The following is a 24,616-nucleotide window of genomic DNA, read 5'->3' as shown; positions in this document are numbered from 1 at the left end:
ACTGGGGGGCCCCCAGATCCTAGCCCAAGTAAGTCTAAGTTGGTCCTAGTTAGCCTTCTGACTACCTCAAGACCCTTGTCTACCTCATCCCCAGAGAGTACCTCCTCATCCTCCTCCTCAACTGCTGAATCAGTGTTGGGGAGGTCTGGATCCCCAGAGGTTCCCTCTAAGGCTGGCATGCTCTCATGTAACTGAGAGAGCTTTCTGGCATCATATGTCTCTAAGAGACCTATCAGAAAGGGTAGGGTGGGGTTAGACCCCTGTTTCAGTTTCCTGGAGACACAGAGTTGCCTCATCTCCTGAAAATTGAGAGCTGCATATCTTGAAGTGACCTGTGGAGGGTCAACACTGACCAGGGGAGTCTCAGCAGAGTCCCCCTGAGTCGACATGCTTTTCTAGTGAGGTGTAAGTGGTGCACTTACCTACACTATATGTTTGCCTACTGATCCCTTGCTAGAGTTGTAGTTTAGGGTGTGCTAGGCCCTAGGAGCTACAACAGCTGGTTCAGTAGAACTCAGAGTATTCTAAGCTAAGTTATATGTACCTTTAGTACTTATGTGATCTTTCACAAGATATTCTTAGGGCATGTGTGGTAAAACAACAGCAAGCTCAAATCCCAACCGCTGCTCACCAATGTGAGAAGTTGGCCTGATGTGCAGTGTTCACTATTCTAGTGATCACTATATATCAGTCCAAACAACCCTTATTGATGATTGGTTGTAAGTCAACCTTATAGACCAGCTATCCTAGTAGCATGGATACGAGCAGTCTAAGGCTAAGACTCTAGAGGGCGTGTTAAGCCAGCTGTTTTACCATCACATTACCCCTTGAACACCCAGTGAAAGGACACCACACAAGTGTTATGAAAATAAACAATGTATTTATTAGAATCACAACAACCCTGTACTCTTTATGAGGACAGGGTGCTAAGCACACAACAAAACTCTTACGAAAATACTTTTAAGTTAGCACGTTACACAAATGCCCGAGGGGCACGAAAAACCATATACGCTAAAAGTGGAATGCGAATTACTAGCAGGTAAGTAACGATTCTCAGAGGCTTTGGGATCGCTAGGACTGGACTACTGAACCTTTAGATTACTAGCAGGAGGCCTAGGGAACTCGGGTGCAGAGTGTGCACTCTCACGCGGGATGCGGGACAAAGTCTATGGAAGCTAGAATTCACAAAGTTAGTGTTCACGGGCGAACCCGACCTGGTGGGAAGAAAACGACAGTGGATCCTGACCCTAGGATAGTGAGGCTATGCTGGGACACCGAAGTGCCGAAGTTACCTAGCCCAGGGGCTGCAGCTGCATAGGTCTGAAAAGACGTCGGGGATCTCGTTGCCGGACCAGGAGCCTGGAAGAAGGAAGTTGCTGGCAGGCGACCAGTGAAGGAAAGTTCGATGGATCCAAGCCTGGATCAAGGAAGAAGAAAACCTGAAAGCAGAGGGGACCAAGTTCTTGAATCACTAGCCAGTGATTAAGTGGGCACCAGGATGGCACCGGGCGAAGTCACCGCAGTCAGGTGAGTGGGCGCTGCTGGGCTCTGCAGTCTCTCGGACCAGGAGGCGTTGTCGGCGACCAGGATGGAGGTGCGAGCTGTCCCACGAAGGATGAAGTCTTTGGCGTCGAAGTTACCCAGGATTGGGCAACAAGCCTTGGCTAATTCAAGCCCACGCGGTGGACTCAAAATGGCGTCTTGAGTGGACCAGGAGGGTCCGGGGTGCTCCTCTTCTGGAAGGGAGCAAGGGCCAGTCTGGAGCAACCAGACCAGCAGCAGAAATGTCGTCGGGCGTCGTCAGGAAGGCCACAAGCCAACGGGCTAGTAGCCAAACAACGCGGTGAGCAGCGAAAAGCAGAAGGGCCCCACGCAGATCGTGGAGATGCTGGGGGGCTGCACTTCGGAGCTGGAGCTGCTCAGAGTCGGGGCTTCTCGGACCCCAAAGCACTCACCAGTGGAATACTCGGCGGGCTTGCTGTGCAGAAGTCGTGCAGTCTTGGCGATGGCCGGTCCCTCGAGGTCTCGTCGCACCCACGGTTCTCAGCTGCGCTGTAGAGGTGGGTAGAGGTCAGAGGTGCCAGGGAAGCCGGGTCTCGTCGAGCTGGGCAGTCGGATTCCGGAGGAAGGACGTGCAGCAGACCGCAGTGTTCTGTAGATGGTGCCTGCGGGTGCAGGGTGACTACTCCTTAGTCACAAGGGAGAAATCTTAGGAAGAAGTCTTGAGTTCCTTTCGCAGAAAGTAGTTTCAGGATTCAAAGATGATCTGATTTGGAAGGGGGCCAGTCTCTACCTTTATCCTGTAAAAAGGGGCTGGCACGCGACTAGGTCCTGCCCTATGGGTGGGACCAGGAGGGGGGTGGTTACACCCACTTCCTTGGCGGGCTTTTCCCCAGCACAGGGTCTGGAGTGACCCTGGAACTGGTTCAAGCCGGCCTATGCACAGTGAGCACCGGGGTGCTACTTGCAGTCACCTTCCTCTAAAGCCCTGCCTACCTACAATACACAAAACCCTGTCTGGGACGGTGCTGGCACCGCCCCTGGCAGGAAACCCTTTGTCCTTATCTCCTGCTCTGGGAGGACTCCCAGCAGCAGGAGGGCAGACTTGTGTCTCGGTGGCAGCATCCATTTTGTGGATGCTAAGGCTCTGTCTGACTTTTAACCGGGTTATAGGTTACAGGCATGTCGTGTCCCTCTAGAAGGGTGGAATGCTAACCCCGTCGCCAGAATTGGCGAGGGGTTAGTATTCCAATTCGTATGACACCTTACTCGACATGTTTTGATAAAGCGATACCAGAGTTGGCACATAACCGCGAGGATTATAATGCACTTAAGAGTATATGGTATGCGATATCATGGAAACGGCTAAGGGATGGATCCCGAAAGCCGCAGACAGGCTCAGCTCATGCCAGAGCACCATCTCACACGATTCCAAGCACTCTGCCTTCAGGATTGTCAAGGCCTGCCATAGGAGTGACTGATAGGAGATCTGTGTGTCCATTTTAGGGTTAGATATAGGTATACTATATCTAAAGCAAAGGGTGTGTACACCACCTTGCCCCAGCTGTCGTGCAGCCAGTTGTGTCAGTTTTAGTTAGTCAATCCAGGGGTGGCATAATACATGCTTCAGCCCCTGGGAGACTTCTGGGTGCACCTCAGCCCTGAGTACAGGGACTTGGAGAGGGCCCAGGGCCAATTCAGTACCTGAGTACAATTTGGAGAGAGAGAACAGCTAGGCTGTGGGTCTGATTAGCAGGCCCACAGCCAGGGAAAGTCGTAAACCAGTGCAGCAAAAAGCAAAAATCTGGGTGATCATAGGATTGCAGACCCTACTCTCCTACAACTAGTAAATACACTAAAATAATACACATGCACATAGCACTTGAAATTATTGCTATTGTTGCCGGATATTTGTATTCACAAATATATTGCCCTTAATTACCTGGATTCTTTTACTAGCATTCCTGCAGCAAACAGAGAAAATCGAATTGCTGCTCTGAACATTTTCACCATTCTACTTGTTAAAATCGGATAATTTACTTCAAATTTGATTTCCCTTGCCTTTTCCCTCTTTCCCTCCTTATATGTTTGCACTTCTCTGGCTAATTATCTGTGACCCTGATAAGTAAGAGTAATTTGACAGGGCAAGATATCTGTTGAGAACATAGACATAATCAGAAGAGCATAGCGAGGGACATAAAGTACAGGGAAACAGCGCTAGAGATAGGGATGATAAGGAAAATAGATAGGGAGAGAAGTAAAAAATATAGAGAAAGGTGAGGAAGCTAAAAGGAAAGTAAACCGAGGTAGAAGGAGGAAGATGTGAATAGAGAAAATGGGGTAGAGAAATAGTTAACGTTTTAGAGTGAGATAGCAAGGTAGAGAGAAAGAGACAGGGAGAAGGAAATGTAGAGAGACAGAGTATTCCAGGACTCCATGCCCTGCAAACAAGTCAGGTAAAGAGAGTAGTAAAGAAGAGAGAATGACGAAGGCTACAAAGAGAAATGTGGTGCAGAGTAAAAACAGAAGGCCTATATTTAATAGAAAATGAAAGGCGAGCTTGATACAGAGGTAGACAGAGTTGTGGGACAGGAAAATACGAAGATACCATGAGGTAGTGAGATCTATAAAGAAGAAGTTAGAGAAAGGCCGTTGAGTTGAAGAGGATGTGTTGAAATGGAGAAGGACATTTAGAGAGAGAGTGTTTGTGTGTGTGTTTGCAAGTGTGAGAGAGAGAGAGAGAGCAAAAGACGAGTTGATTATAGAGAAAAAGATGTAAAGGAATTGAAGTAGCCAGCAAAGAATATGATATTTAAAGAGGGGAAGGAAAGGGAAAAGAGGCAGAATGAAAGAAAGTGGAGGTGATGATATTAGGTAGTTAATTAATGGTGAGGTAAGTTGAGAGGTTTGGCAGTCAGAAAGTGAACTGTGGGTTGGGAAAAAAGTGTGGTAATAAGGGAGATTTGAAGTAGAGCGTAAAGGAGACAAATGTGAGAGGGAGTGGTGAAGTACAGAAAGGGCTGAGTGTGAGAGAGAGAGAGAGTGAGAGGAGGCTAAGGTAATAGAGGCATGGAGAGAGACAGAGACAGAGAGGTGAGGTAATGATGTAGATGGGGTTGTGTGAGAAGTGAAGTAGATGAAGAAACAGGGAGGTCATGTGGAAAAAGAACCACAAGCTTCAGAGCAAGGAATGAGGTACAGAGTGAGTTGAGTTAGTCAGAGTGGAGTGAGAGTGTTTGGTATAGAGGAAGACTCAGAGACTGGCAAAGTCACAAGAGAGCAGTGGAGAGAGCGATGAATTCAAGTAAGGTTTATTGAGAGACAGGTGATGTAGACAAAGAGAGATTAGATTGAAAGGCTGTAGGTACACAAAGCTGTAGAGAAAGAGGTTAAGAAATAGGGGTGACGTAAAAGACGTAAAATGAAATAAAGAGAGAGGAATGACACAGAATTATTATTCTTCAATATAACTGCCACCAGCAGCCTCAGAGTGTGATTTACCAACAATTTTAGCTGGTGCAAAGCCACAAAAAGTGACGCAAAATGGCACAAAGTGTTGATTTGATATTTACTTTCCAACACAAAGCTTTTTTTGCACAGGAACGTTGTCTAAAAGTAATGAAAAACAATGCTGCGTTGCATTACTTTGCTTCAAGGGAATGTCCCATGGGTGGTATGTGGGCATTCGGCGCTATCACCCTTTTTTTATGCAACGCCCTATCCACTAGAATTTGTAAACAGAGTTGTTTGCCAAAAAAATGCCTTCATGAAACAGGCGCAAAGTAGGAGAAAAGGTTTTTTCCTACTAATTTGCATGTGTGCTGCACAGTATAGCTCAAATGCAAGTCAGAAAGGTTTTAACATTAGCCTATTGCCAGAAAAGTAGTGTATTATATCCTGTGGCTGCGAGACCTCACCCTGTAGTACACTCATGATACCATCTTGGGGTCCAGTCAGGCTCATTTTCAAATACTTTAGATCTACCCTGGGCAGCTGTGGTTTTGAGCATCAATGCTTAGACAAAGGAATGAGTGTAAAGCATTTAGAAGTACCAAAGCAGTAAAATAAGAAAGCCATACAACACAAAATAAATCCAATACTCTTTGGACCTTATACTAGGGACTTACAAATAAGGAGAGTTATGCCAAATTAATATAAGCCAAACAACCGCATACTGTAACGGTCAGACCACTGGCATCAAAATCTGGTTAGCGGATCTCAGTGCACTCTCAGAGTTGAAAAAACAGCACCATCAATACAAAACTATGTGTGGCCTTTCCTTACACCTAAACATAGTATTTTGTACTGGAATCCTACCCTTGCAGAATAAAAACATATGATAAACTCATGCACACACCTTTGCACTATGGTGCAAAGCTGTGTACATGGTGCAAGGCAGCCAAATTACATGCCAACACTCAGAAAGAAAGCAGCAGCACCTTATTTTAGTAGATATGGAGCTGTCCTGCTATCTCCCTGTTATGCAACAGCATCACATTTGGTTGCTGCCCAGCTTTAGGACATTTGCCACCAGGTTTCTGTTAAGCATGCACAGTGGCAAATTGGAAAAAAGCTGATTTTTATTAGCATATGTTGTAGGGCAGACATTTCAATTGCACGACACTTTACTAGATGACCCCAAAGAAAGTGGGTGCTCTGTGCAATTGCCCACTTTGACCATGCCTTAAAAAGTCTCTGTGACAGACAGGCACGGATCCAGCAACTACTACAAGACAGCAAAGAACCCCTACTTATAGTGGAACTATACACTTCTACTGCACTTATACACTGGAGCGGAAAGTCTTGTATTTTTAGCACTTCAAAAATGTGTTGGAATTTAAGTAATGTGAGATGACTCGGTAACTTATTGGTTTATTTCTTGATGCACTCAAATAATGTACACTTAGCTGGCGAGCACCCCACACTAAAACATACGAATGAAAAATATATGGAGGCTGTTTCAGTCCTGCCAGTCTCAACCTGGCACAAAACCCCTTTTCAGCTGCACTCTACAATGAATATTATGTTGGGTACTAAAATCTTGGAAAACAAATCATTATTGTATACATTATATGTTTACAGGATTAGTGTATTCATTGGTATCTAATACTAACATACGATGGGTCATTAAAGTTTCGTATTTATGCAGAATTAAATCTTTACAGTTTTTCGTGACACGCTCCAAAAAAATATTGTAGCCTACTTAATGTGATACAAAACACAAACATAATATAAAAAGATTGTAGGAAACAAAGAATTGAAGCCAGGAGACAAACTAAATGGAAGAACAAAGAAAGTAAGCAAACAGGTAAGAATCTTCGATGGATTAAGATAAGAGAAAGTCAGATAAAGAGAAACACAGAGAGAGAGAGAGAGAGCGCGAGAGAGAGAGACAAAGAGACAAAGAGAGAGAGAACAAAACCCTAGCTCTCACCAGCCAAAGCCGCTGATCTGTGGATATATATTCGGTTGTTACTGTGAACTACCATGTAATGTTGTGAGAAATCTTGGCCTGGAGGCTGAATGGTGAAATAAGCATAGAGTACATGATTGATGGTATATCTAGAATAACTTGTGCTTAAAGTCTTCCAGTACCTGACAGCCTGGTTGGATATATAGGGTGGCACTGACAGATCAAGTGTACTGTGTGAAGCACAGAGGACGACAGCGATGCATTCTTCTGTGGACTCTGCCTTTACCGGGTTGCTTTACATTTCATAGTGTCTGTAATGCTGCAGACTCAGTGGATCCTTCATACTGTACCATTTGTGCTGCGCATTAAAGGTACGTTTGCCTTGGCTTACAGTCATTGAAATGTCACGGGTCATTTTAGGGGAATGCAAATATGTGACTTTTTTTTACATCTTCAAGAACTTTGCAAAGATTCTGCCTATGTCAAAGTCATATAACACCTTGATATTTGTGTCACATATATCCATGTTTAATAACAAATCTGTACATGATACACAGAACCATACAGTCATAGAGGGCCCAGGACATAAATACTATTGGCCCTCTTTAGGCCTGTGCTCTGTAAGTGGTCTTTGCAATAACATTTGAAACCTGGAAGTAGTGCCTGCTTGGGACTCAACTTACCTAGAAGCTCTTCACCTTGCCTTCTTAGAGGATTCTTCTAACACTGCCCAGCAGCTCCCTTCACAGTTTGTTAATTTGGTCTTTAATTAGGCTTTGAAGCATATATGGCCTCTTCTGCGGTCAATATGCCCCTGACCAATAATGCTTGCCTAGCTGCTCGTTTTCTGAGTGTAAGATAGCCATGGTGAGAATGGATTTCCCCATGTCATGGAGGGGTGACAGGTGACAGTTCACCAGAGATAATACTCGTGGAAGCCCTGCGACCACAAGGGCAGGTACCTGGATAGGACCTGCTATCCTTGTCGTCAGCGAAACCTTGATGCTCTGCCCCTTAGTGAGAGGCCATTGTCAAAGGTCCACAAAGGGATCAACAATTTTCCCTCTTATTTTGATGTCCTACATGATGACATCTGAAATTATGCACCAAACACACTATTGTGAAGGAATGGTGCAATAATACATGCTTTATACTTTTGCCATCCACAAGTGGCTCACCCCAGAATATTGGTCTGCACATAACTAGACTGTTCAGCTAAACCGCTGTAACCACCTAGTACACACCCGACTTTGGATGGGTAAGCTGTCTAGTTTCTGAAGACCAGTCCTAAAACATGCCATTTGTCATAGTGGTCTATTGGGCCAATTGGATCACAGCCCTTGGTTTGAAGGCCTTCCTGAGCCTCGCTCTAACATTTGCCCTAATCTTTAGAAGCCCAGTTAAAGAGCTACTTTTATTTAATTTGACTTAATTTGTTGGCAAAAAACAATATGTATTACATTGAGTAGCTTACAAAAAAAATACAATACTCTTCTGCCTATCCTGTAAATGTAACATGCTTTAATATTAAAGCAGTAAACAGAGACATAGACTATAAATCGAGTCATTAACATAATCCTCGATTAAGTAGAGGGTTGCCCTATGAAGGCTAAGGTATTTATAATATTGTCAGAGGTACAAAGTATGCAATAAACTCCTAGCAGATTAATAAGTACGCCCTACACATGACAATAACAACCATAACAACACTATAAAGATCAGCTGCACGCAATAACATGAAACAATTTTGGGGTTTATTAAAGACAAAAATACAATAATTCCTAAAAGACCATGATGGTGAGCTGTTGTGTCTAGAGCTCCAAAGGATTCCACACCTCAGGGTTCTGATAGAATGGCACTTTGCAAGTTCAGAGTTAAATATACTTCTATATTGCATTACAACAAAACAATTAAAAACACTTTAGAAGGGTAGAAAATTAACAACCTATTGACCTAAACGTCACCCAGTAAACACAATTGTTTACATTTTGTATAGATCTGAATATTCTTTCCAGATGAGATCAAACAGAGTCTCCTGATCTCTCAATTTAAGAATATTTTTTTTCTCTTGTGCTAAGGTTTCTATGTCTGTAAACCACGTTTCAACAGATGGTTCGAATGAAGATTTCTTATTTCTGTAGCATGATATATTTGATCATAATTATTACTCACTGAGAGCATATTGTAAATTATTCCAGTTGGGAATACCGCTAGAAATACTCGGCGGAAGACTGTTCTTGGAACAAAACGTACCCTATGTTGAACATCCCTCCACCAGCCTGAGATTATATGGCTTTATCGAAATATGATTCAATATCCAGATTGCTGTATATTGCATCTCTTATCTTATTAAAAACGAAGTTTCATAATCTTGAATGTAGTGAAAGTTGCAGGGAGGGTTTGGTTGTAGTAATGCAATTCACAAATAAACACTTTTCATATTTATGTGTTCTTCCAATCAATTCAGTCCAATCATTTTCTATTACAGAACAGCCATGCCTATTTTCTCAGTCTTGTTCTTTTCAGTTTGTCATCTATTATGAGTTTGTAGATGCTAGAGCAAGATCAGACTATAGTGGAGAAATATAGAACTGCACCTAACATTTTTAACAGTGGTATGATACAGGAATACCACGGTCAGAATATTGTTGGACATATTTTATGCTAACTGTTGTAGACAAACATATTGTCCTACTGGAGCTTATAATATAGGTTCTACCCCAAAGGGACGATATTTGTGTAAATTATATTTAGGCCACACATTTATGTCAGAGTGTATTTCTATTCACAATTTTATGATATATAACCTTAAGGTTAACCTCTCTCTTTTATTTGAGACTATAACATCATCCTTCACAATTCAGAGGGAGACCCTGTTGAAGTGCTAAATAATATGCCAGTTCTTCTTTAGGTAAACCACATTTAGTGCTCAATTTTGAGAATAGAAGGTTGTCTAAACCTACCATCAATAATGGTCGTTTGGACTGGTGCACGGTGCCCACTAGAATAGTGGACATCATATGCCAGGCCAACTTCTCACACCTGGGTCTGCAGATTTGTTGTTCAATCGGGGGTCTCGCCACTCCAGGTGGTGTGCGTCATGCATAGCTGACTGACTGAGATGTGCATGCTCGCCTTCTCAGCCTAGTCGGTTTCAGTAGTGGTCCTAGGTAGAGCATTACAGTGGGCTGAGTGAGTGTCCGCAGTACTTGTACAGTGAAGGAATGGCTGGCCAGGAGCTGTACTGGTTACGTGCATCTTGCTCCTGGGGTACTTCCATTGTCCCAAGCTTGAGACCAGCACCCAAAACAGCTTGGACCATCCTCTGGTTGAAACAGTGAGACTGTCAACCGCCTTGGAACAGTTCAGTTCTGACTGTGATATTCATTCTTGAGTGATACATGCCTCTGGGCGCATAGCTTCAATGAACATGGTCTCCAACTAAGCACTTTGTATTTCTTAATCAGCCCCTTGACAAGGGGGCTTCCTCAGGACAACCCATGCTGCTGGTGCGGGAAACATCCTTTACAATGCAGTCATTACATCGCACTACATTTACAACGCAGTCATTACATCGCAACATCCTTTACAACGCATGTCACTACAACGCAGCCATTACATTGCATGTCACTACAATGCATGACATTACAATGCCTGTCACTACAACGCAGGCATTACATCCCATGTCATTACAACACATACCATTGCAACGTATAGTACCCCTACACTATCCAACACTTACCCTACTGTTGCACCCCCTGGAGTTAGATTAGTAATTTTTACCCCTACACTATCCAACACTTACCCTACTGTTGCATCCCCTGGAGTTAGAATAGTAATTTTTACCCCTACACTATCCAACACTTACCTTAAATGCAATGTAATGGTATGAGCTGTAATTGTATGCGTTTTAAAGGTATAATGTGATGTAATGGAATGCGTAGTAAATGTAGTTTAAAAAAAATTGTTGTACTGGCATGCAATGTAAATGTATGCGTTGTAAAGGATGCTACGACGTAAAAACTGCACTGTAAAGGCATGCGTTGTAACGTCATACATTCTGCTGGTGCGCTTGAGTCACCCAGGCTTTATATGCTTTCAGGAGCAATGCAGGTCCTCCCAGGTTGGAAAGGCTGTCACAGTTCACCTGTTCCAAAACATCAATGTGCCTTCTTCGCAGTGGGATAGCTCCGCAGCAGCTTCTCCTCAGCTTGGCAAAGGGAGATGAAAGAGGATACCCCAAACTTGTAGCATAAAGTGTTTCTCATCGTCACTGTATAGTATGGTGGCTCTGGAATTTTGCTACATAAATATTGGCATCCTTACTAGAGGTTTCTGTCCATCATTATAGTCAAGCTGTAGGTAGTTGCTTTGAATTCTAGAAGTTCAATTTTTCAGCCAGTTCTGAGAAGTTCTACCCTTTTGTTATTCTCACGCAGACTGCTCCAGTCAGGTCCGGACTGGGAACCACAACCTGCTCCCCCCTAGCAAAGTGCTCGGTCGGGCCCCCACTCCCCACTCGGGGGTGGTTGGAGGTGTCGCCGAGTTCTTTGCCGGGGTCGGTTTTCGGCCGATTTTGGTACATGGCCAATTTAAGTGCCCTGTACCAAAAACGGCCCCCAGGGGCCCAAAACCGGCCCCCTCCCGTGTGGCGCACCGGGGGATTGCCCGGTGCCCACTATGGCCAGTCCGGCCCTGGCTCCAGTCATGGTCTTTGTCACAAGCGTGTATAGGTAAGCAGGAGGCTAGGAGTCTCCATTTGGAAACAGCAAAAACCTAAAACAAACTACAAAGGGATTGGAGACTTCACTTAATAGCATCTTCCGAGGGCAAATGGCCAGGAAATGGTAGGAGGAAACCCCCTAGATTCAAAGGATGCCTCTGTCTCCTTTCCTTAACAGTATTTTGCCTGACACAGTATGAAAGTTACCTGTAATGTCCTGGGCGAGCCCTTTAATTCACATCTGCTGTCCAGACTCTCTCAAACCATACATCATAGGTATCATTTCAGTGTAGTAACTAAAATGGAGCCCAGTGTGTCATTTCTGCTCCACATGCACCCTGTGCACACACAAGTAATGTACATGCACAAAACATCCATGTCTCATGTGAATGGGATAAGGACCCTTTTGCATGAGACTGGCAGAAAAACTGTAAAAATATGGGATGCTCTCTCTGCCAAGCAATAGGAACATTGGCAGATCCTGCTTTTAGGATCACTATCACATAAGGTTGTCAGTACAATACATCCCAGTGACCTGACAGTGACCATGTTCCCCCAAAGCAAGATGCACATGGTATGCCCCCTTGACCACCAAACCCTGCAGCATCTCAATCCGTGTTGAAGAATGTACCCCCAGCACACATGTGACTCCTGTATGTGCTGAAATAGGGGATCAAAAAGCTACAGTTTGACATGACATATCTAAGGCAGGGGCGCACACTCTCCAGAGCCATGCAAATTACCATTCTCTCTACCCCAACATACCCAAATTGTGTCAGTTGTGTGTGTAAGAGAAATGCAGAATGTGACAGCCTGCGTTGTATCTGTTCCATGTTTTGTGTACAGGGGAAACAACCATTACAATGCAGTCATTACAATGCAACATCCTTTACACCGCATGCCATTACAATGCAGCCGTTAAAATGCATATCACTACAACGCATACTATTACAACGCATGCCACTACAACGCATTATAAGGTAAGTAATGGGAAATAGTAATTTTTACCCCTACACTATCCAACACTTACCCTACTGTTGCACTCACTGGAGTGAGAATAGTAAATGTTACCCCTACACTATTCAACACTTACCCTACTGTTGCACTCACTGGAGTGGTGATAGTAATTTTTACCCCTACACTATCCAACACTTACACTACTGTTGCACTCACTGGAGTGGGAATAGTAAATGTTACCCCTACACTATTCAACACGTACCCTACTGTTGCACTGACTGGAGTGGTGATAGTAATTTTTACCCCTACACTATCCAACACTTACACTACGGTTGCCCTAAAAGTATTATGCGTTGTAATGGTATGCATTGTAATGGTATGCATTGTAATGGAATATTATGTAAGTGTAGTTTCTAAAAATGCGTTGTGATGGCATGCGTTGTAAAATCATGCGTTGTAATGGATGTTGTGATGTTTAAACCGTGTGGTAAAGGTATGCATTGTAAAAGTTTGTGTTGTAACGTGTCCTATTCGTGTACAGTACAAGCAACATTGCCTCATGTGTACCTGCCTTGTATGTGAGTGAAGTTTGTACTGCTGCTGCTTGTGCTGAACAGTTCTAGGTAGGAGGAAATCTTGACTTGCTGCTGCCCATGCTACACGTGATCTGTTGTAGTATGGGCTTTGTCAATAAGTATTTTAAATTGTCACTAAATTAAAATTGGTAGAGAGTTGCAGAGTGAATGAAAAAGGATGAAAGTTCAGTATGTAGAAGTCAACAAAGGTTCCATGAACTTCAGATCATCTCTCTTCATAGACTTCCGTGGAGAGTATGACCCCCTATACTTCCACAACACTCAAATCCAATTATGATGTGAAATATTGCGCACCCTGTCTAGAAATTATGAAACTCTGATTTCCACCCACTTAACTCTTCTTTGTGCATGAAAAAAACGTGTATGAATGGATTGTGCACATTAACTCTGGATAGATGACACAAGACAACCCGGAAGCCGGTACTGGAAACCACAAAGCTGACTTCATGTGCTGTCTGTCTCGAAAGAAGTTCATCCTGGCTGTGGTACCAGCCAGACCTAAAGATACAGCCAAAAGCTGTGCAAGACTTATCCGGGCTCCTCAGCAGCTGTCATGGATTATGTGGGAGGAAATTTGTTTTTCTCTGGACTCCTGTGGACCAGCCACATATATTGGCCATCCTTCCAAGATCTTCTCTTTATTCTATCCAGTAACCCTTGGCTGGCTTAACTGGCTCTCTTTTAGCATGATAATGATGGCACAAAACTGAGAAGTGATGGAAAACGTTTAGTAAATGACACACAAAAAAGTTGATGGGAGGAAAGCGTGCAATTTGCCTAACTTCTGGGAATCACTCAGAGTAGCATCCCAACCCATTGTTCTTATGCTCACCATGTCACCTCAACTCGGGCCCAGGCAACTCAAATCAGCCTTGACCCTGCTCCTCATGGGCACAGTCCAGCCTGAACTGCCTATCCAGGTCTTCCCTGAGCCGGAACACAAGCAACCCAGGACCAGTTTTGCCCTAGTTATGGGCTCATCAGCTGGGTACAGCGTGGTTCCTGTAACACAGTGAGCATGGGACTGACATCTGAGCATACCCATGCCCCTTAGGGCGGTACATGAAACACACAAAAGGTGATGGGAGGAATGCTTGCAATTTGTCTAACCACTGGAAATTGCTCAGGGTAGCATCCCAACCCATCATTTTAGTGCTCACCATGCCACCTAAGTTTGGACCCAGCAATATGCAAATCAGTGTTGACCCTGCTCCTCATGGAAATCAACATTGACAAAAGGCTCACCATGAAATCACAGATCAACGCCATCTTCTCCACCTGCTTCCTCACTCTGTGCATGCTACATAAGATCTATCCCTACACATGAGATGCACCATGACACAGGCCCTTATAATCAGCTGACTGAACTATGGCAACGTCCTCTACGTAGGAATCACCTCATACCTCCTACAGAGACTTCAGATCATCCAGAATGCCACAGTCAGACTCATCCTAAGCCATGCCTGATGATCACACCCCAATTCAGGCAACTCCACTGAAGAGATGCCAATTCAAGCTGCCGACCCACCCACACAAGGCCCTACACAACCAAGGAACCACCTACATTAACCAGCACCTAAACTTTCATCAACCGTCGCAAAGAGTATACTCCACCTCCCTTTCTCTGCCCATACTCCCTGCATCTACTGAAAAAGAAGTGGAGGACACTCCTTCATCCCCATCTCAACAAAGACCTTCAACAGCCTCCCTCATGTAAGTCTGGACCACCACCTCCCTTCCAGAATTCCGAAGGGCCCTCAAAAACTGGCTGTTTGGATAAGCCTCTGGGACCTGCAAGCGTCTGGATACCTTATTGGGTGATTAGCCCCACTTTATAAATCCAGAAAGATTGATGGTAACAGTCCAGACCGATCTTCCAAGTCAGATCCTCCCTGAACCAGAAGACAGGCAAACCAGGACTGGTCTTAACCTAGTTGTGGGCTCCTCAGCCAGATAGAGCTTGGTTCCAGTGAGACAGTGAGCATGGGACTCACATCTGGGCATACTCATGCCACTTAGTGCGGTTTATAAAACACACAAATGGTGATGGGAGAAATGCTTGCAATTTGTCTACCCACTGGCAATCTCTCAGGTGGAAGCCAAAACACTTTGTTCTTTTGCTCACCATGCCACCTCAGTTTAGACTCAGCCATATGCAAATAAGTCTTGACCCTACTCCTCATGGGAATAGTCCAACCTGAAATCCCAAGTCAGGTCCTCCCTGAACCAAAACACAAGCAACCTGTCTCGCCTTAGACATGGGCTCATCGGCCGGTTACAGCTAGGTTCCAGTGACGTAGTGAACACGAGACCCACATCTGGGCATACCCATGGCACAGGGAGGTACATGCAACTTGTCTCACCACTGGGAATCGCTCAAGGTACGATCCCAGCCCATCATCCTTTTCCGCACAATGCCACCTCAGTTTAGACCCAGCCATATGCGAATCAGTATTGACACTGCTCCTCATGGGAACAGTCCAGCCTGAACTGCCAAGCCAGGTCCTCCCTGAACCGAAACACAAGCAACCCAGAAACTTTTAGTAAAAGAGATATGCCCTAAAAAAAATGCTTCACCATTCATTTCCACATACCCCTTCTGACTTTTCCCCCTAAGAATAATTTTACCATTTGTTTTTTAGATGCTGGGGAATTGGTGGTAAACCGCTGTAATTAATGGCAAAAAACACTGTTGCTGTCCTCTCTAGTGACATTCTCTAGATATCAATGGTTGTACCACTGAATATCAACATCAACAATATTGTGGTACAAGAATGTCGAGGATAGAATATAGAGGGGTAAAATATTGAATGGTCAGTGCATATAGGAAAATATAGATTTACTACTCCTAACTCCACATCTACGTACCTTGAAGATATATGTACCATGTAGGTACATATATGTGGAGTTAGATATAGAAAACCTAGACATACTTACCTGTCAATTTTTTCTAATATATTATTCTCGATATTCTGTCCCACCAATAGTGTGGGGTCGATTTTCAGGGATCACCATGACCACCTGATACTGTCCTGATGTTGCAGTGATGTTGAGGATGATGTGTCTTCTCCAGTCATGGGCTCAAGGTCTGAGATAACATTCCAGGCTGGGGTTCACCACCAGTTTCTAGAATATTTCATCCCCCGAAGGTCAGTCAACCCAACAAAAATTCTGCAAGTTCTCGTGAGTGTGGGGGGCAGTTGGGCAGATCAAGAGGGTGGTGTTTGTGGGGATTTCTCTCAAAGACAGATAAAGGAGAGGAAATTTCCTGAAAATGTATTTCTTGATTTGAACATAGTAGCTCAAGGGGGAACAGTTTAGGCATGGTGCCTTCCATAGCAAGAAAAAATGGACAATAGACTTTTTCGAGGGTTCACCTAAAGAACACGCATGATCAAAGGTTAGTGACAGCCACAGACGTTTTTAAAAACCTCCAAGTTGACAACATTGTTCAGGCAAGCCATTCACCATAACATCAGAGGACCAGATGTTAATACTGTGCAGCCCAGCATTACTTCAACTTTCACCTCTTAGGGCCTGATTACGGGTGTATTGGTTTTTGGTGCAAGGGCAGCAGAGGGCTGGTAATCGGATTCTGACTGGTATCACCGGCGATCATGGGTTTTCTCCCCTGAAAGGGATGAACCTTATGACCCTAGAGATGCTGGGTCATTTTCTATGTGAATTTTCTCAATCTCTTGTAAAAAAACGTCGATATTTTCCACCATCTCTGAGAAGGTGGAAAGTGTTGCTTTGTAGGCCAGTGTGCAGGGATGGGGTGGGGCAGGCTTGTGTCTGTGTGGGGAGCATTGTTTGTTAACCCTGTGAGAGGCTGTCATATGATTCTGTCTGCATAGCCTGAAGCTTCTTGCAGGGTCAAATGTCTCCAGCCCCAGAATGATCAGATCCGGAGTTTGTGGGTCTGATAATCTCAGGCCTGGAGATACTTGAAATTACTGGTGGCAGATTCCACCCAAAGTTATCACTCGGGGTGAAATTGCACTAATCATTAACAGCGCTTTAATCAGGTAGACAGTTATCAAAATGTATGGCCACCTGGTGATCTCACAGTGGCCTCTGTGAGAAAAATTACTGATCCTGGCAAGTTAAACAAGCATTTACAATGCAATGGTTTCGCCTTCCGGGGACTGTGCCGCATCTGCGCACAAGCCAGGTGGCGGGTGCGCGCGCACACCCAAGTCCTATGGCTCACAATGAACTAACTAACAAGAGTGTTTATTATCTATGTCCAACTGACATCAAACCGTCAGAGAACGCTGATGGTCTGTATGGCAGTGCCGCCCTGTTAACCTGTCTAGATTGAACGTTTCTGCAGTGCACCTTCGGTATAAGCAGCGCTTAACTGTCAGCCCTTCGTGGGCGAGTTGTAGAATGTTCACTTTTAAATGACTACCCATATAAACGTGGTACGATGGTGCCGGTAAAAAGTAATAATCAGAACACTCACCCGCTACTTAAAATGTTAAAATGGTTACACTCACTGTCTGTACGCTGCCCACGTGAGATCCAGACAACCATGCTCGCATCTACGCGACTGCACGGTTCTTGTACAAGATCACTTACAGTAGAAGCGTATTTTTATGTGGGGTGGTGAGGGTCACAGTTGGCTATCCTTTGACTTCTACCGCCTTTCGTTTCACTGATCCCAGGCAAGCGCCGTGGATCAGGTAAAACTGCCGGAGCCGCCATATTTGGTGGGGGAATAGAGGGGAGGGTCACGGAGTCAGGAGGAAACAGACAAGCGGGAGGGAGGGGGAAGGAGAGACAGGAAAGAGAGAGACCGTCGCTGACACCCACCGGAACCCAAGCGAAGGATTGAGAGGGAGGCGGTAGAGGGGCTACCGGTGCTCAGAGGTAGTTGCGGGACCCGCACCCTCATCGGACGACAAAAAGGAGGTGCATGAAGTGCCACTGGTCTTGAACCGGCCACAGGCAGTGACGCACGAGAAACGCAGCTTCAGGCGGCACCGGGGAGGGAATAAAAAACAAGGAGACAACATGAGACGGGATCAACGAGACGAGGTACACGTACAAACACGGGGCATGTGTTAGAAACAAAGAGAAACATTCACAACAAGGGGCATGTAGAGACCACAGCAAAGACACACACAAAGACGTAAACAAACAGGGAGACGACATGAGACAGGATACACATGCAAAAAAATTATAAACAAAATGCTGCTTACCTGATCGGAAATAACAACTTCCTGGCAACTTAAATCTCACCGACCACTCCGGCTAAAGGCACTTCCAAAAAGACGAAAACATCACGAGAAAAAAAAGAGAAAAAAAAACACGCCCACAGCCGCATGACGTGATAAAAGGGGCAGGATGAGAAAAACATTGCTGGAACGCCCACGAATTGCCTCGGACCGGTAAACATCACTTACAACAAAACTTTTACAACGCACTACCATTACAACGCGGTCATTACAACGCAAACTATTACAACGCATTGCGCTGGGGGGCGCTCTAGGATAGGGAATAGGTTAATTTACTATCCAATAACCTTCCCTAGTGTCCACGGGGACTGGAGTTGGAATAGTAAATTAAACTATTCACTATCCAACACCCAAAAGCGCTATGCGTTGTAATGGTATGCGATGTAAAAACCGCGTTGTAAAGGCAGGCGTTGTAATAGCCTGCGATGTAACGTCATACATCCCTCGGACCATGACGGACAGATCTCACTTCCAATGGCTAGCCTCCATTTATGGAGCTAGCCAATGGAAGTGAGAGGCGTGACAAAGGCACCATACTCTTCTCAAAAGTTTTCGCCTGCGCGAAAGCTGCTGCGCAGCGGATGCCAGGCGAAACCTAAAAAAGGGATATTCAACAACACAGACACCACTCATCTTTTTGGGATATTGTGAGGGGTAATCATGAATGAGTCAGCTTTGAGTCAGAACTTTTTCTCTTCTTGACCATTGTCCCTTCCCTCTGGTACTAAGATTGAGGACGGTCACACTGCTTTCTGTAGCGGCCAGTTTCATGACTTAGTGGTGGGGTGGGCATGGAAGGAAGAAAAAAATAAAAATAAATAAATAAATGCTTACCTGCTCCCCGCATCGCTCCACTCTCTTCGGCAGGCACAGGCTCCTAGAGTGCACTGCGATAATCCTGATGCTGCTTTGCCTGAGCGCCGAGGACTGGAAGTCTGTGCCTGCTCTCTCCATGCTGGCAACGCAGCAGGGGTTGGAGAGAGATTCAGTGTGCATGATGGTTTGGCCGGACTAAGACAGCAGGCCAGACCATCGTGCGCACTGAATAGTAGTGCCCTACACTCCCCCTCCAGCCTGCCATCACCCTGCCCCTGCCCCCAAGCCTTGGCTCCAAAAGAAAAATAAAAAGATAATAAACATGGGTTTATTATTGTTTTATTTTTCATTTTTTCATCTGCTGGCTGGTAGGGTGATGCTCCTCCGCCATAGTGGAGGAGCCGCATCTGACTGCTTTATAGGACTTCAAGCTCCTGATCTTTCAGTTCTGTCCATTACCCATTGCCTAATATGTGAAGGTGGTTGCATATGGTGGGCACCCACACTCTCTTTGGGACTATGGATAGTTTTACATCACCATATTTTCACCCAACGAAATAGAGAAAGGCAGAAAAGATTGAAAGTTAAACAAAGGAAAACTAATTATAAAAGGAGAAAGTTGGGGTGAAAAGGAACATGCAAGATTGAGATAAAGAGACAGCAAGTGTAGGTTGCTGTTCTAAAAATGCACGAGGCAGAATTAGGAACAGGAAGCCTTGGTAATTCGGCAGCCATGGCATTGGGCAGTGCCCAAAGGGACTCCTCTGAAAAACTTTGAGCCCCTACACCTATATTTTTTTAAAATAAATTAAGCACTCATCTTGCACTAGATCTATATTTCTGCAGCACAGAGGTGACTGAGTTTGAAGTTTGCTTTGTATACAAAATATAAACTAGAAGTGAAACACAGCAGGGCCCCGGAGTTTAGACCCAGGGGCCCTGCTGAGTTTCACCTCTAGTTTTGGGGAGGTGGTCCCTGCAGGTCTCTAAATCTCCTCAGGCTCTCTTTGGTGTGTTGATAAAAAATATAAACTTCACTTGCCCTTTAGAGATCTGAGTCCAACATTAATAAAAACCTCAACGACATTGATTTGCGTTTCATGCATTAACCCTGTTGCACAGAGATAACAGCGAGGGTCAGGTTCCAAGGTAGTTTCACATGAAACCAAACTAGTTCGCCCCATTTCTTTTCAGGACGTGGCTGAAACTTGCAGGGATTCCCCAAACGGGGAAGCACCGAAAACAACAATCCTCTGTTATTCCTATTCAGGACTTGTACCGCCTTATGCCTCAAGGCCACTAGCCCAATCTGTCTGAGTTCCTGAGCGGGCGGGATCTGTCTGAACAGTATGCTGTGGTCTCTGGAAGTTTCTTTTCTTTTTAGAGCAAGAATGTGTGCTCTGTCCGCATACAGGTATGTAACTGGCGTCAGGTGGCCGAAGTGGAGGCCATTTTTAGGTCTAACCTAACGATAGATGTATATGGCCCTTTGCAGCCTTTGTGAGATCACAGGATTTCAAAGGTAATCCTTCACCTCACTGAAAGGCAGTGTTGTGATTTCAGGGCTGACTCAACATGGGCGCACATCTAAGCAGTAGTTAATTTGTAAATAAATAAGTAAGTGCCAGAGCTCTTGTTAGGAGATCACTGCAGCGTGCGCCACACATTGCCTCTGTCAGCGCTACTAATCACAATTCAGACTATTTATGCATTAAAAATGACCATTTGCCACCCAAGCTATTGTTATTGCTTTAGGTGGCAAGTATTAGTCATTTTTAATGTATATAGAACTTTAAACAACTGTTGTTGTATTGATCACAAAATTAGACAAACAGTGCCACCATGTGGCTTACTATCATAAGTCCTGGTGCTGACAATTAAGTGCGGGTGCCTAGCACATGAAACCACCGGCTCAAATTAAGCACTGCATCTAAGGAGGTTCAGGTGCACACTGGCCGCCTGACCCTATGCCATGTACAGTCTGGTGAAGAGTTTTTCGGGCATGTTGATATGCTTTACACATTGCAGTAGGCCAGGTGAGGTATCACCCAGATCCCTCGTTCTAGATGATTCCCTAATGTATGGTGGCTCTAGACAGGATAATTTCCTGTACAAACTACTGTATATTTGAGAAACACTCCTGGCTTGCTGTGAAGGTTCATCAGGTCCCCGTCTTCGTATGATATATAGTATATGGTATATGGTAAAGTATGGGTCATGAGAGCAGTCCCTGAGACGTCTAAATGCTATTGATAATCTCCTTCAGTGCATTTCTATCTTCTTTAAACCTGTTCAGGCGTTGTGTAAAGCAGGAATTTTAAGAAAGAGGGGAAAATGTCCTGTCTTCCCAAGATTCAGTGAGGGAGAAACAGTGATGTAGCAAGGCCATTGGTCACTCATGGTGGTCCCTGCATGTACCGCCCCGTGGCGCTGCATGTAAGAGGGTGCTGGTGATTCCTGCGTTTGCCGCTACGGGGGCCACAGGTAAGAGCAGTGGGGGATTCGCTGCCCCTGAAACCTGTGCTGCCCAGGGCGGTCCGCCCATTCCCTCCTTACTAAGCAACTGGGGAGAAGTGCTCTTTCAAACTATGGGCCTGATTTAAGGTATGGTAAGAGGCCACTTCCCATCACGGTGGTGGACATCATTACCTCTGTCACTCTGACAGGACTCCGGCCCACTATATGCAGACCTCGGGATCTCTGTGTCTTTACAGGAGCCGCAGATACAGCAGCTCATGTGTAGGCACATATACTTTTGTGCGTGCCCGTCATGTTGGCAAAACACCACAATTTTTTGTTTTTCAGAAACAAACTTCCAAAGGAGCTTGTTTAGGGAAAAGAAATAATGCCTCCCATTTCCCGGAAGTGTTTTTCCAGTGCATGAGGGTCCTTACTTTTTATTCTGTTCATGACTGGACAGAAGAAGAGGGCGTTAAGCTGTCTGCTCTAAAAAAGCCGTCCAGTCTGGTGGCCTTACTCCAACAGCCTCTTTACATTGTGCCGTCGGAGTATTTATTTATAAAGTTTTATATAGCGCGAACGTAATCCCGAAGGATATCAGAGCGCTTTACAAATTGAGGGAATGAGGTAACAGAACAGTACGAGAGTCAAATAGGGAAAATACATAGACAATGCAAAAATCATGCACATAAAAGACCCAAAATAGGCCTTGGCTGATGTTCTTTCTTGTAGTGTGACCGATGCCCTAAGAGCTAACATTCGCTCCGCTTATGAAGGTAAGAACTTATTAATGAGGAATCTTTTTGCCTCCAATTTGAAAGCAACCTTGGAGGAGATTCTCCGGATTTCCGGTGGAAGAGAGTTCCAAATTTTTGGAGCAGAGCCTGAAAAGGCTCGTTGACATGTTCTCTTTTTGCGGAAGATCTGAGGTTTCAGGAGTAAGGAGTTAGCACTCCTCGATGGTCTACCCCCTCTGGATAGTATTAACTTTTGCGCTAGGTAATTGGGGGTTTTGATGTGGAGGGCTTTATGCGATAAGCATGCAATCTTTAGTTGAATTCTAGCTTCGTAGAGCAGCCAGTTTAGAGATTTTAGGACTGGGGAGATGTGGGCATTTCGCTTGGTGCCCATAATCAGTATGGCCACAGCGTTCAATGATGCCTTTAGAGGAGGCAAAGTGTATTTGGGGAGGCCGCATAGCGTAGCACTGCCATAGTCAAGCCTCAGTAGAACAAGCGCTTGGACCACCTGCTTGAAATCGGCTTGAGGTAAGAAAGGTTTGAGATTCTGAGTGTTCTCAGAAGGTGGTTCGCTCCCTTGCTTGCATTGCTGGTATGGGTCCTCATATTCAGATGTTTGTCCAGTGTGATTCCTAGAGATTTAGCTGAGTCAATAATGTGGGGGGAGCAGTTGAAGGCTGTGAGTTGGTTCATCCAGAGGTCAATATTAGGAGTGTGTTTTGGGGGAGAGATGAGGAGGGATTCTGTTTTGGAGGTGTTTAGCAGGTGGTGGTTCTCAGTTAGCCAATTTTGGGTGGTCAGTAGGGTGGAGTTGAGTGAAGTGATGTTGCCCGGGGAGGAGATTTTCAGGTAGAGTTGGGTGTCGTCTGCATACATATGGAAGCGAATGTCCATGGATTTTAGTACATTAGCTAACGGTTCCAAAAACAAATTGAAGAGAATGGGAGATAAGGAGGATCTTTGGGGAACCCCCATGGTGACTGGGGAAGGCTGGGAGAGAGAGTGGTTTGCCTTAACTCTTTGTGATCTGTGCTGGAGGAAGGACGAGAACCATTGCAGCACCTGCCCAGAGAGGCCCATCCTTTGCTCCAGAATATCTAGGAGGTTATGGTGATTGACAGTGTCAAAAGCTGAGGAAAGGTCGAGTACAACTGACAACAGAGGCAGGAAACTTACTCCGACCACCGCTGGGCACCACCGCTTTTGGAAAACTGACACTCCTACGGACTCATAATTGAGCAGGTGGACCAAGGGTTTGACTGACATGATATTCTGTCACATTTGTCCTTCAAACTCTAAGTCTGGCTCCATGTGAGCAGTTACAGACATGTGAGCGATTCACTACATAGCCAAGTCCTTTAGGGGTGTCTGTTTGCTACTATGGGAAAGTGTTTAATAACAAATAATAAAGAGCCTCATAAAGCTAAATATGCAACTTTAAAGTGTTTTACACCTGATTGCATCAAAAGGCTGCCAAACCAAGTAAACCGATTCATTTTCACAAACATTCTATGTTGCTTTGCTATGGAAACAAAAGTGGGAGCTACTTGAGCTAGCCAACCCTTCTGGTTTTAGGCCAAGCTGGGATTTAAACAGTGGCGGCTGGTGACATTTGAAAGTGGAGGGAATAAAAGCTGGGAATGAGTTTTACATAGCAAGCATAATTTGGAAGGGATCATACTGAAACTTCTCAACAGTGCTCTAGCGCTTTGAATAGGAGAGCAACCTTTTATCTGGGACAAACAGTGGCTTATTAAAATAATAAAATCAAGTGTGAGAATTAGGTACTTACATTCAGGAGCACAACTTCACAGTGTGCCTATAAACTGTTAGGACACTGTTAACCTGTGTGCTGAGGGATGGAACACACATTTACAGTGTTTGTGCCCAAAATGTAAAATAGCTTATGGATTTAATTTCAGTTGACCCACTTTTTTCAAATTAAACTACTTATGACATTAAAGCCGTGATGAACACCTTTTGATAGAAAGCCAGAAGTGCATTTGCCCTGCCAGAAAGGGAAATCCTTCTGCCTACTGAGTGCATAACTCAAGGTTTTGAGCTCTCTCACTTAAATAATGAAACATGTCTGGTTCTCTCTCATGTAAAGTACTCTATCGCCCAAAAGCTGAGTTTGTACTAAATAAAACTGCAAGAACAATTGGGAA

This window comes from Lissotriton helveticus, chromosome 9 (assembly GCF_964261635.1).
Source record: "Lissotriton helveticus chromosome 9, aLisHel1.1, whole genome shotgun sequence".
Lineage (NCBI taxonomy): Eukaryota > Metazoa > Chordata > Amphibia > Caudata > Salamandridae > Lissotriton > Lissotriton helveticus.
This window is presented reverse-complemented; position numbering follows the sequence as displayed.